This window comes from Colletes latitarsis, chromosome 1 (assembly GCF_051014445.1).
Source record: "Colletes latitarsis isolate SP2378_abdomen chromosome 1, iyColLati1, whole genome shotgun sequence".
NCBI classification, from domain to species: Eukaryota; Metazoa; Arthropoda; class Insecta; order Hymenoptera; family Colletidae; genus Colletes; species Colletes latitarsis.
In genome coordinates this window covers 41565378-41580463 of record NC_135134.1, presented here as the reverse complement: position 1 = coordinate 41580463, position 15086 = coordinate 41565378, and the positions used below count along the sequence as shown (strand labels likewise).

The following is a 15086-nucleotide window of genomic DNA, read 5'->3' as shown; positions in this document are numbered from 1 at the left end:
TTCGAGTAAGTGCTGAAAGTTTTGAGTGAAAAAAAAGACTTTCGAATCGTCTTGGAAAAATTATTTTTAGTTGCAGGGGTCAATTGTAGGCATTTTTTGTCAACAGACATACCCCCGAAATCCTACTCAGTTTCGAGAAAAAAATTCTTCACCAAAAATATAATTTCTGGCCAGAAATGTCTGCTCGAATTTTCATGCGAATTTTTAAAACGTCATAACTTCTGAACGGATTGGACGATTTTAATGTTTAAAAAAGCAAATTACGCGTATTTTGATGGAGAATATGTGCAAATTGCAAAAATATTCGAAAAGTTGGTCCTTGACCTCGCAAAATGAGAAAAACCCCATAAAAATGGTCCAATTTTTAAACAGTCATATCTCTTACAATTGTGAATATATTTCAATGAAACTTTTTTCTGAAGTAGAGCTCATGAGTACCTACAAAAAAGTATTAGACAACTTTTCTGTACGGCATCAAACAAAATTACTAAACATCAAAAAGGAATTTTTAAGAGCAATCGACAGGGGGTAGCTGCTGAAATTTTTCGGTGAAAAAAAAAAATTTCAAATCATTCTAGAAAAATTATTTTTGGTTGCGGGGGTCAATTACAATCATTTGTGACGAATAAACATACCCTCAAAATCCTACACAGTTTCGAGAAAAAAATTGAAGTAGGTGTGAAATTTTTCGACAAAATTAAAAAATTTCAAATCGTTCGGAAAAAATTATTTTTAGTTGCAGGGGTCAATTACCAGCATTTCTGGTCAATAGACATACCTTCGAAATCCTACCCACTTCCGAGAAAAAAATTCTTTACCGCAAATATACTGTATGGCCAGAAATGTTTCTCCGAAATTTCATGCATATGCTTAAAAAATCATAACTTCTGGATGGACTGAAGGATTTTAATGATTCAGACTGCAAACAATGCGTATTAATGGAGCTAAAAAAAACATACAAAATACTGTTTATTTATTTATTGGGTAAATACCCTTACAAGAGTATTTCCACGAAATCTATCGATGCATCGCGGATTCTTAACGGAGACCGATAACTACAGTATTTCACTGTTTTACGTCACTCTCACTACTTTCCAACTTGTGCATTATCTTATGTTTTGCTTTTATAATTGCCATTACGCGTTTCCACTTTGATGCTCTTATGAACGCGAGCTTATATTTTTAATTTCCTAGTAATTCGTTACCATCGAAATTAGCTTCGTTGAAGTACTTTGAAGTAGAAAAATTCATAAGATATTTAGATCTTTGTTGTCATATGCAGAAAAGTTGGTAGAAAACATGCCTAAACGTTGTCAAAAGATAATCGCTAATGAGGGAAATCTCAGACACAAACCTTATTAATAAAATTGTGTTTTACTTCATCAGAGAAAGAAATGTCTCATAGAAAGTAACACTTACTCCTTAGTAACAACTTGCTCCACGACAGTCATTTTTTGTTTTCTCAAAATCGGAACTTCTAGACCCGGTCTCCCCTACTTGCGATTTGTACGCAATTTTTTACGAAGAAAATTATTGTTTTCTGATTTATCGGGTCTCTTATGAAACAGACTCGATAATCGGAATATTTTTTTAGGGGTTGTAATATCGAGACTGAAAGGGTATAACGGGGACAGTCCCATCCCCCTCTCTTCCGCGGAGTCTTTTTAAAAGGAGTAACAGTAGCGTAGCGATCGGTGGCGAAGGCAACCTTCTCTTGGCGCGGGCTGCCTACGATCGTGCCAACAATCACAATCGCCACTGTCGGAGCTGGTCCCCAGTCCCCAGTCCCCGGGGTCCTGTTCCCCTACCTTCCACTTTTGCCACCGACGTCGACGGGTATCGTCGGCCGCAGTTAGACCGAGTCCGTTCGCGCATTCGCATTAATTTCCAATCCCGCGGTGTGCTCTCTGCCCAGCCACTCGTTTGCTCGCCCCCTCCTCGGCCGCGAATACGGCGCCGGTTTCAGAGGCAAGCGTGTCCTCGCCGCGAGGGTGTCTCGAGGGTGACGGAAAGAAATGCCCGTGAATTCGAGTCCGCGTAGCGCGAAAACGTCTGGGTCCAGAGAAGCGGACGCGTGAGAGGTAAAAATCGCGTTTCGCTCCTGTGACAGCTTTTATAAATCGTACGTCGTACGGTCTCGAAGAGAGATACAAGGATAAGGAAGCTGCCGGATGCGGCCAGGATCTATCAGGATATCACTTAACGCGTAAGGATTGTTCGTCATTGTGGCCGGATAGAGTTCGTTCGTCTCGGAACGACAGCGAAAGTGCACGTACTACGGAGGACGTGCACGATGCACGGGTGCACTTGTGCCAGATTCCCGTGTCTCTCGCGGAGAAGGAAAACCGGAGAAAAGGACGCGTTTATGTGCTCGTAATCTGCCACCTGTCTTTTTCGATCGACGACAATCTTTTGGCCTGGAAATCGCTTTTTCCCGTACGCGTCGTAAATTATCGTACGACCCGCTTACGACGTTTATCGCGCGCCTAACGATCCAGTTGAATACAAATCCTATCGAGAAATAGGAGGGTTCAAGTACCTAATACAGTTCATTTATTTTCATAATATTTTCTAACCGCTAAAATCTCTCGTTCGCGATTTATTTTTACCGAATTAACAATTTTTATATTGCGATAGTCCTAATCTGTTCTGTACGAACAGATCGAACTGTATTTCGATCGGTGGACCACGTTAGGTACTTTCACCCTATACTCGATCGTCGGTGCAATCTTGCCTTTATTTGCGAATAACAAATAACAAATAATTATTCGAGTTTATTCGAATTTACGTAAACAGAAATTAATTTACGTTCGTTGTTCGCGAATAAAGTTTGCCCGACTGCGATCGTCGGAAGTAGTGCGTTTCCATGGCGCGAGGAAAGTCTAAGCACGCGCTACGGTTTTATTACTAGACGATCCTCGCGAAGAAACGGTGAAAAGGCGAAAGAGAAAATAATGCAGAACTTTGCATTCCAACGCGGAATAGTTGCTCCGACAACTATTGGATTATAGAAATTATTTAAGAGCGCGTTCGTGTTTCGACCTTTTGCAACCAGTGGATTCTTTTTATTACGATCCACTGGGCAACTTTCTGACGGCGTTTCTAAAACTTGAGAGTGTTCTTTTTTCCCACGAACGTCTATAAATTAGTTAAAGATTTATCGAGGTTTGCTTTCGGCTTATACGAAAGGAGAAAGGTGTTTTGCAAAGGCGTGCGAAACTTGGGTTTGGACGGTCAAAGAAACGACGAATTTGGACGAAGCCCGATACATCTCGGGTAGCTGCATCAGGTTCTGCCCCAATTTGTCTAGAGTTTTGGTATTTCCAGCAAAAACAGAGAGTATTTAACAGGGCATAAAACAACTCTTTGACACGTTCAAAAGTAAGACATATTACAAATAACTGCAGAAACGAAAGTAAACATTTGATTGATGTAAGCTTTTGTGGTTTAATTTATCATAGTATGAGCTATAGAAAACAGCGTTAATTTCTTTAATAATGATACTTGTTTGCGTTTATGACGTCATCGATACCAGCGAATCTTTTTCTACATGGCTGATCGGTGTGCACGATTCTAGTCAAACTGGACGAGCTGAAGCAAAAATTCAAAAAGTGCTTGAAACTGTAATATATTCTCTAGGGATTGACGAACAATTTGTACGTTTTGTTGTTATATTTTCCGAAATAATTAAAATTTTTAAATATGGCTACGTTATTCTCTGATAAATATTCTCAGGGATCTCGAGATATCTTGCACATTTTTAAAAAAATTAACGCTGTTGTCTATAGCTCATACTATGGTAAATTAAACCACAAAAGCTTATATCAGTCAAATGTTTATTTCCGTTTCTGCAATTATTTGTAATATGTCTTACTTTTAAATGCGTCAAAGAGTCTTTAGCCCTTAATACACTCGTTGACTGTCCGTTGACCCACATGTGGGTCAGTACGGTTTTTACTCAGGAGTCAAATATCGTCCGTAGAGCTAATCTATGATTTTAAACATGATTTCTAGATGACCTAAAGGTGTCAAAAGATAAATTTTAACTTGAAATTATTTTCCAAGTTGAATCATTTCCTACAATAACACGATATCAAAAATAATATAAATCGCATTGACAATTATTTCCACACCAAAGATGTTAAAAGACACCTTTTAGTCGAAATGGATATGTATAAAATCGTGTTAGAAATAGTGTTAAAACTTAACAATATAACTACGTTACGAGAACAACGATACGTAGTATTAGGACATCCCATAAGTTCGTATTTCTTAGACCGAGGAGGATAAAATGTGCAACTTGGCACGAGTAAAACGACATTTATCGGTTCAGGGAATGTCTAATATTTTTAAAATACACACACATTTTTCACACGACACGACGCTCACCTCGTTCCGTTCTCCCGCCAGATATCTCCCTCCATTCGTACCAATCTACCACCATTCTCACTAGACTCACTGTCGCCAACTTACATTCGTTGTCACCTATTCAAAAAATCGTTTTTAATTACTTTTCATTTAGTATTCAGTGGATTTTCCTTCATTTTTTGTTATTTGTAATAGTCAGACAAGAACACTATCGATTCAATCAGGTACCTAGAGTTACTTGAGAGGGCAAGGTCTTCGGGTTACCGATTTCGTTGAAACTTTATTCACTTGTAGATTTAGTTATCCGCTTTAAGAATATATGACATTAAAAGGGCAGATACTCTGTGTCTAGAATTATTTGTTTAACATCTGATGACCATTTACGAAAACGATTTTACTTAAAAAATTCTTTTCAAAGACAGCCCAAAACATGACTGATCCATCTTCCAGAGTTCTCTGCGATCTTCTTTACTTTTCTTAAATCGTGTCAATGATAAATGGAAGTAATCGTTCACGTCCAGATTGGATTTCTTCTCGTCGCTAACGATTACAGGTTTCGATTCATTTTTAAACGCATCCTTTTCTGAAAATATTGTAGGAAAAATGCAGAAAATGTGTTTGACTTTTGGAGACAGGAGAAACAGTCGTAAATCGTTACGCGTAGGGCTCCTTTCAGATCGACAGTCGATTGCACCGTTTCGTTCGAGGATAGACGTTTTCACTGGCTGATGAGGAGTCTTGATGGTGAATTTGATTCAGGCTTCTAGGACATGATTGTCGGTGTCAGGAAGCGGGTGTTTCGCAGCCGTTGCTAAACGTCCGATGTTGCGCGCGTCTGTCGCTCACGCTTCAAACGGAATCGCGCGAATCTTTCATCTCGTTGTTCCGTTCGCATGCGTTTCTTGCGGCATTTTTACTTCTCTATATTTTATGATATGTTCTCGACATTTATTCGTCTAAATGTCTTGATCTGTAACCTTAATCTTATCAAGAGGAGACTTTGGTTCGCGTATCAAGTTCAAATGTAGGGCCTTTAAGTAAATTACATTTTATATGTTATTAAATTCTAAAATATATTTATTATTAGCACGTTGACGCGTCAGTGACACTATTTAAAAATTTACAAGCCATAAGGTTCATTTATCGTAAGCGTTTTAAAGCTTCAATTGTCGGTCACCAGTGACCACCATAGTAGTCAACGCGTTAAGTTATAAAATGTTTAAATATTAATAATGTAAAGTGTGACATTCGTATTTGTTGAAAGACAAAACTCGTTAGATCGTCTTTAGTCGAGTTTAACTATACGTATACAGGCGTTTACGGTCCAAGTAAAATACCAGATAAGATTATAAAGTATGTCATCTATGCCTTAGTGATTGTTGTATCGATGCACTACTGTTCAGCAACTTAATGGAAAACAGTAATGGCTGTTTTTTACATTTCTTTATACGATAAAAACAAAATTGTCTATAACTTCTCGGAAATTCTATCACTATCGATAAATTTGAAGTATGTAGTTTAAATAATACAATGCTTTTGTAAATCGAAGTGCAAAGGCTTGGCGAACCACATAAATACGAGAATCTTCAATTTTGCACAAGCTGATTTATATATATTTTAATCGTTTCGACTTAATATTGAAGATTTTTCAGAAAATTGTACAAATAAAATTAGAACGTACAAAGATGGATGACATTAAGTTTACTTTAAAGAGAGACAAAATAATAGAAAGGAATTGTGAAGAAACTAACAATAGAAATCGTGTAGGTCGTTGACAGAAATTAATTAAATATGAAAAATATCATATTGAAGATCCTTAGTTACGACGAGAAATTAACCCTTAAGTGGATTCTCAATCTCAACAGAATTATTTTACTTAATGCCAATTTTTACCAAATTGGTAAATGGGAATCAACAAAAAATAGTGAACTAATGGAGGGTTGCATAAATTTTCAAATAATTACATTGACATATATTAAACAATTATTAATTTAAACTTGTGGAGGGCCCAAAAATTTACTTGAGGGTTAAAAAAAGAGAATAATAAACAATGAAAAGTTATGAATATCTAGGTTCACTCCAAAAAAAATTATTAACCAGTATGAAGCTTAATACGAACAAATTTATTCTTTTTTTAAATTTCTTGTTGGAACTAAGGATCTTCGATATGATTTTTGTTCCATTACAAATAACAGATACGAACTTTAACGCGTTAGACATTATCAGAAGAAATGAAAAGCGCTTGATAAACATATATATAGGAGATAATTGATGTACATAGTTTCAGTTCCCTAATTTACGAGTCAGTTGGCACAAGTACACGTAGATCACAGAGAACGTTTTTCATAGCAAGTGGTCGAAATGATAGCCGGGTGAATGTAGGCTTCCACACAGGTTTTCTCAATGAAATCGAGTTTCTTTCACTTTCTGGCAAGCATCTTCAACGCTTTGCTCGAGTCGATCAACGATACCGATAAGACTTGAATATATAAGACATTTGAAAGGAAAGAAGTGCAAATAGATTCTCCAATTACATTCGAATATATCTGTATCGAAATTGTCTATTGTGTTATCGGATACAGTTGATCTACAAATTATAAAACACAATAATTCCTAAAGTATTAACTTTCGAATGTATATTTACCAAGGCCTTCACTTTCCAGGTAGCAAAAATAATAGTTATACTAAAAATTTCTACGGAAGAAATCATTAGCAAACAATCATTTTTCATTTAGGTTGAAAGTAATAATTTTGGTTCCAACAGTTAGGGTTCCTGTCTCTTGAATTTAACAAAAATTCTTGTATCTCATTTTACTTGTACGTATTTAAAATTAATTATATTTTTGTCGAGTTTGCATTTCTGGAAAATATTTAAAACTCTGTTTATCAGATAGTATCTTGATTTTCACATTCTTTGAACGAAGTTCTAAGAATTTCAATGTTCGTCCCGAACCAAGCTTCAGGTATTCGTGACTCGTATCAGGTATTTAGTATTTTGCGTTGTAAATACGTAGTCGATGGTGACCTTTACTTACACAACGTTTGACGCATAAACGGATGTAATTTGTTTGCGTTGGTAAAGCAGACAATCTTAAATTATTCCAATAGAATTTATTTGCAAGCCTATGATCAATCACGTGAGTCCAAGTCTAACAAAATATTAACCTGTACAGCGAAGGGAGCAATATGGACATTAAATTTTCAATATATATTCTTCAGGCTTTCAAATATGCAAAAAAAAAAAGAATTAATTTCTTCTATCTATCTAGGTAGACGTAACCCCTCGACTTTTTCTACGTTTCTTCGTTTCTCTGCTATAAATTCTTCGACCTCTTCCTCGTTTCGCATTTTCCTAGATACATACGTCAAACCTCGAAGATATATTCTTAAAATCAGGTTCCCAAGCATGGTAAAATAAAAAAAAGGAATTCATTTTTATCTGCCATCTGGGTAATTCTTTAACTCGCTGCCTATACTTTTCCTTCGTTTCTCCGCCATAAATTCTTCTACCCCTTCTTCGCGAAAGAAGAAGTAAAATCCGTAGGAACTCGTTAAACTTTGACCTTACAACCGTGAAACGTTATTTTCTCCGGTTTTCGGCGTAAACGGCTGGCAACATTTCATTCTTGGCCACCGGGTTCTGTATTTGCGTAACCGGGAGGACGAGTTTTTTCGTATAAAGTTTTGCACGAGAAAGAGAGCTCGAATTCGACTCGACGGGTCGCGTCCCCCGACTCGTCCCCGAAAAATCACGCGTTTCCTGAAACTTGTCTAGTTTGCGTCGCGATCACGAACGGAGGAAACGAGCACCGGGGTCGCAGGACGAGACGGGAACCGCTAAGTGTGTTGGATGTGCAGTGATCACGGAATTGGTGAGCACCGGAACCACGCCGGAAGTAAGGTCTTTTAACGGGTTACGGATTCGTCGAGTGGAATAAAGCGTCTCTGAACCCTCGTGGTCGACTTTAGCGCGTCAGTGCAACCCTTCGATCCTTTTGTCGGCACGATGATACCGAGGATCGCGACGCTCGCGACGATGGAAACATGAAGACTCTCGATCGACGCAGCCCTACTCCTACCGACCATAAATGACGTAAGTTTTTATCAATTCAATACAACTGATAGTAAAACGATATTTCATGTCCAAAATTAGAGATCTTCGATCGATTTTAACGTGCTTTTACAGAATGATAGTAGAGCCCTTTTGGAATATGCAAAATATTGGATGTAGATGTTCAATACTTTTTAAAATATAAATAATTAAAGTGGGAGAATTATAAATTCCATATAACCCTATCTATTCTCAGGATGACTCGTGAAATTTAATATTAATTCAGTTTCTAAATTTTTGTGTACAGGGTGTTCGGCCACCCCTGGGAAAAATTTTAATGGGAGATTTTAGAGGCTAAAATAAGACGAAAATCAAAAATACTAATTTGTTGATGGAGGCTTCGTTAAAAAGTTATTAACGTTTAAAATTCCGCCTGTACTGAATTTTTTTCTCGAAAATGAATAGGATTTCGGGGGTAGGTCTATTCACCAAAAATTATTGTAATTGAACCCTGCAACCAAAAATAATTTTTTCAGAATGATTTGAAATATTTTTAATTTAATTTTTTAATAAATTTTTAATGAAGTCTCAGTCAAGAAATTGATATTCTTGATTTTCGTCTTATTTTGGCCTCTAGAATCTGCCATTAAAATTTTTCCCAGGGGTGGTCGAACTCTGTATGTTGTGTATGTTATAGATTCACTATAGTATATGAGTGTCATTCAACTTTGATGAAAACAATTCCCCTAATTGTTACAGTATTACAATCAATAAACTTGTATTTGGCACATATTTTCTTTCAAAACAATAATATACAGGAACTCATAAACTAAATTAATATTACTTTTTACGAGACATCCTGTGAATAGTCGATGTGGTTATACTTTATAATTGTTCCACTTTAATTATTTACATCTTAAAAAGTATTGAGTATCTACACCTAATATTTTACACCAAATTTTTATCACGATTAAGAGTTGAATATATTAATGGAATGTGATTAGAAAGGTAGTGTACGGTGATAAATATAGCGAAATTCTACACCAAGAACATACTTGGTAGAAAGATTTGTAAACAAGAAGTGATTTAATTGAGCCACACTTCGATTTTATGGTAATAAATCAGATTCGTGGAAGAGATTGAGAACTTCCATAATTTGGAAGAGAACGAGTTCGGGCAGTAAACGAAGAAATTGTTTAAGTTATTAGTTCCTACGTGAATATAAATGGTCGATAATTATATTTTCTGTCGGATGTATCCTTGATTGCACAAAATAAATGCTTCGCGAACGTGCAATTACCTCGAGCTCTGTAATGGTTGTGCATCGACTGCTTCTATTTTTGTCGTTTTTTTTTTCCAATTAACGACTCTCATTTTACTTTTCCCGCGTGCACGTTACCAGCAACAGTCTCTAACTGATTATTCGCGTAAACGCTTTCGATTGATTAGTGACAGAGGCAAAGATCCTGCATCGTAAAAACAACTTCTGCGAAGCTTGCCAAAGAAGTAATTAGATGTGACAAGAAGAAGTAATAACTCGCGATTACATAACTATCGAATTACATGAATACCGAACGTCCATTCACGCGTTAATTTTATTGGAATTTGATTTGATTGAATTTGCTCTAGTAGACAATAATTAAATTCTATTCGTTGCGATTACAACATTGGCACGAACTAATATCGATATATCACGTAGACTTAATTAACTTCAAATTATCGTACATACATTTCTTTACTCGTTCAGCATCAAATATGATCAAACTTTTTTCACGAACTTTTCAATTAAATCTATTAGACTTTTATTGTTTTTCGATTCAATCCTTCATTTATTTTGGAGATTTAAAAAATAACGCTATAAATTGTTCGTTTAAAAGTGATTTTGAAGTAAATAAAGCGCCATATTCAAAGAATTAGAGTCTTCTAAAAAGAAATTTCGTGATATAGTGTCCATAATAATTATGTATACATAGTTGATAAATATCGGTCAGTATTTTGGATTATACATATATGTATAAAAATAGCTTATTTTGGAATACAAGTAGTGTTACTGAAATTACGTATAAAATATTTCGTCGAATCTTGTTCGTCTAAAGGTTAATAATTGTATATTTTTGAAATGTTCCATATGCAAAGAAAGGGGAAACGTGGTTTTTAAAATTGCTCGTTTATCCATGTACTTGGAATGTGAAGCAACTTGCGCATCTTTTTGTAACGGAAGGGAGCGGAAAGGAATTGGTATATTAAGCACGTGCGATGTGTCGTTCTTGTTTAACGATAGAAACGTGTCCACGTGTCGTGGCGTATAATCCTCCATTTATGAGCCCGTACGCGATGCGGGTTTCCCATTCTAGTTTCCAAAAATAATAGTACAGGAAAAACGACCGAAAAATTACTTTCCAAGAACGCAATTCACTTTTACCGAAACCGGAAATTATAATATCGATACATACATATGTACAAGTAACGATGCAGACATTTGAATTTCTAAATCGTTATTTCCTCATTTTCACGCACAGTCATAAAATACCTTCTACTTTCCACAACACTTATCGTACAGAAAAGGCAATTTATATTAATATACCCGGAAAAGCCATACACCTTCTTCTTTTCGAATCAAATTTCATCAACGCCAATCGATTGTCGTTGCTACACCTTTATGAAAATTTGTGACATTTACTTTCTCGTAAATATAATTTTTTTCAAAAGCTTAAAATCATGGATATGAATCCCTAAAATCATTGTTCATTATTAAAAGTATTTCAGTGAATTTTTACAGAATTTTTTACGCATAAGAATCTAGGAACAAAAATATAAATTTTTATTTACAAAAAAGAAAGAGGGCTTTAAAATAACCGTGAATGCGTCTATCAAATAAAACATAAAAAGAATATTTTTTTATGGAATTTAACTGTATAAAATGTAGTTCAATGCTTTTCATTAAAACGTTATTTTCAAATTGTTTACTCACTAATAAGCCTGGAGATTGTATTTTATTTCTTACAAGGTTCGGTTTTATTATACAGGGTGTTCGGCCACCCCTGCGAAAAATTTTAATGAGGGATTCTAGAGGCCAAAATAAGACGAAAATCAAGAATACCAATTTGTTGATGGAGGCTTCGTTAAACAGTTATTAACGTTTAAAGATCCGCCCATACTGAATTTTTTTCTCGAAAATGCGCAGGATTTCGAGGGTAGATGTATTCACAAAAAATGATTGTAATTGACCCCCACAACCAAAAATAATTTTTCCAAAACGATTTGAATTTTTTTTTTTCGTCGAAAAATTTAGGCACCTACCCCCTGTTGATTTTTCTTAAAAATTCCTTTTTCATTTTTACTAATTTTGTTTGATGCCCTACAGAAAAATTGTCTAATACTTTTTTGTAGGTACCCATGAGCTCTACTTCAGAAAAAAGTTTCATTGAAATATATTCACAATTGTAGGAGTTATGGCTGTTTGAAAATTGGACCATTTTTATGAGGTTTTTCTCATTTTGCGGGGTCAAGGACCACCTTTCGAATATTTTTGCAATTTGCACATATTCTCCATCAAAATACGCGTAGTTTGCTTTTTTAAACATTAAAATCGTCCAATCCGTTCAGAAGTTATGACATTTTAAAGATTCGCATGAAATTTTCGGGCAACGTTTCTGACCTCACATCAGATTTTTGGTAAGGAATTTTTTTCTCGAAACTGAGTAGGATTTCGGGGGTATGTCTGATGACCAAAAATGCTTGCAATTGACCCCTGCAACTAAAAATAATTTTTCAAAGACGATTCGAAAGTCTTTTTTTTCACCCAAAACTTTCAGCACTTACTCGAATTTTTTTTTGGAAAGTGGCCAGGATTTCGGGGATATATATAATGACCAAAAATGATTGTAATTGACCCCCGCAACCGAAAATAAATTTTCCAGAACGATTTGAAATTTTTGAATTTAATTGTTAATAACTTTTTAACAAAGCCTCAATCAACAAATTGGTATTCTTGATTTTCGTCTTATTTTGGTCACTATTTGGCTTAACACCCTGTATAATACTACGACTCGAAAGGGTTAGTTTGGTAGATGGCCCGAAAGAACAAAATGAACGACACGTTGTGGATAAAAGTTGTAGTGTTTCAAAGAAAAATTCGTCTTTGGCCAGCCCAATAATTATCAGACTATAACAAAAATTATCGATGGTTATTTATGATAGTTGGTGCCTTGGTAATTTCTATGACCTTGAATCACAGAAGGTATCCTCGAGACGTAACTACCGTTAGAATTACTGCTCGTTCCGTTGGTAGCTGGAAACGCCTAATCGGCCAGGACTCATTACGACTAGCTCTCGAAACCGCAGGACTCTTCCAAATACGATGGTTAATTAAAGTGACTTGCTAGCTACTTAGCAGACAAGATGCAAAAGCACGTGGGGCCATATAAGAGGCCACGTTATACAATCGGGGCTGATTTGCCCGTTACGGTGCGTGAGCACACGGCACTCCGGGAGATATTGAAAACGAGAGTTTCGATCTATCCGCTGTTTCACCGTGGCCAGCGCGCCAAGGAAAGTGTAACGCGGCGAAGACTGTGTCAGAGAACAGAGAAATGAAAGTGGCCTGGCTGTCAATGGACCCCGCGAGTTCATGCACGAAGTCGACATTTAACAGCAATTAAGCGCCACGAACAAACATACCTCATAACGGAAACTAATAGGAGCGGTTCTTGCTACCCTTCTGCGTTCGTTCTTACTTTAATTCCACCGTTGCTAATAGGTAATTGTTCGCTTTTTCTCACTCTCGATCGTTGCGACGGGAGACATTCAGGACGATACTACTTCCATAAAAATACAGGTTCGTCCAAAAACTTGGCATTTTTTCAAGAAAACACTGCCAATCTACGATCTATGTAATATTAGGTCGTCCTATAAGCTCGTGACGTTCGAAATTCTAAAATTGACGATTTGTAATTTAACATGTTCCGTGCCAAGCCGTTTTTGTCCGATTTGTCGTTCAGGCATTTGATGTTTTGACTAACTATTTATATATTATCGCACAATATTTCATTAAATCATCAATCCATAAGTAATTAGCTTGTTTAGAGTAGTTATCACATCGTGTACCATTTATGCAATTGTGTAAAATTTAATCTGCAAAAGGCAATTCGACAGATAATCAGAAACCGAAACGTGCGTCTGGAAGGCTGATGACATACCATTATAATAAAAAAAAAAAAAACAGGAACAGTCATAAAGAAATATCAGGGCTATCGGGTATTAAAATTGTCACTTGAAATAATCGAACATTGCATAGTTAACCCTCTATTTTACCAAATATTTTAGTTTTTTCACAAGATGACGTATATATCTTAATCATGTCTCTGAGATAAACAATAACAATATTGATGACGGCTGACAGTACCATCAATCTAAAATATCAAAGTAAATGCCCATAGAGGGTTAATGACTTAATATTATGTTCTAGTCTTCCGATAAGAGACTATTGAACGTCAAGTTCGATTTAATCGCGTCAATGCAATCAAATTTTCTCTCAGCCAGAAACAAGATCTTCATAAAAAATCTTTAAATCGAAGGTCGTTGATTTTCTCTCTTCGACATACCTCAAGGTCATTGAAGTCGACGAGGTACAATTGTAAACAATTTGCCAAAAATTTTCGTTTCAAATTCTCTTTTTATTACATTGAATTTAAATTCCGACGTTCCTAAACGTTTCTATTAGGTTCGTTTGGAATACGAAGAAATCGTGGAGAACAAGATCTCGATGAGAAATTCCAGAATCGAAAGGTTGTCTTGCCAAGATCATCAGAATTATATCGTGCTATATGATTCCATTGTGCTTTTGTGTATCTTGTCCACCAAGCAAAACACAGTCACTTTAATTAACCGTCGTATTTGGAAGGATTCTGCGGTTTCAAGAGCCAGTCATAGGAACACAGAGCGATTAGGCCTTCGAGGTGCCGAAGAAGGAAACGAACAACGAGCCTAATGACGCGCGGAGAAATTAATTGTCATCGCGTGTGGTGTGTCGAACGCGAGACGCAACGTGTCTTTCGCGGTACACAATAAATTCGCTTGTCTTTTCGCCTCGACAGAACCGAACCGACGTTGAACATCAATGATCTTTTCAATTTACGCTTAACTCGATGGCCGCCAAATCGAATTCTAGAAATCTTCTACGAGTGCATTTTCTTTTCAAACAATTGGAAATTGTATTCTATTTTAAACATAATTTTTTAGCGGTTCGTTGGAATTTCTGCAAGTGTTCTACAAGTAAAACTAAGACTGAAATGTTATGTAACAAAAAACCCATAAATGCTTTGTTAAGAAATTATAATAAAAATATGCGACTGTGAAAGATATGAAAACGCTGTTTCACTCAGTTTAATACAGGACAAGACGAGATACGTATATAGTGTCGATGTTAAGTAACATAAACATGTCAATTATGATATGTTTACTGTTTTTGTTTCGTTGTGTCTTGTGAATGAATTAAAGTGTTCAAAACGTCAAAAGTATTTTCAAATTGTATACAATATGGAGTCAACAATAAATTCAATAGTACGTCGATGCCAAAAGTGTTTCAACAAAGGCGAGCGTCACTTTGAAATGGAAACATAGGTATATTTAACAGCGTTTATATCACATTTCATATTTTTGTTATAAC

General features: G+C 35.9%; 1 protein-coding gene across 6 annotated transcripts in view; it reads left to right on the top strand.

Moving 5' to 3' along the window:
- Sona (sol narae metalloprotease) overlaps nucleotides 1–15086 on the top strand; it is a 96678-nt gene that overhangs the window by 7494 nt on the left and 74098 nt on the right. For 3 of the 6 annotated variants that reach the window (XM_076764690.1, XM_076764337.1, XM_076764602.1), the window contains exons 1-2: nucleotides 1839–2206; nucleotides 8144–8461. The exons of 1 other annotated variant lie outside the window; for it this stretch is intronic. The gene's annotated coding sequence lies outside the window, so the exon portion shown is untranslated. Of the gene's footprint in view, nucleotides 1–1838; nucleotides 2207–8143; nucleotides 8462–15086 lie in introns of those variants that run through there. 2 more of the 6 variants (XM_076764433.1, XM_076764521.1) reach the window with 2 other exon arrangements.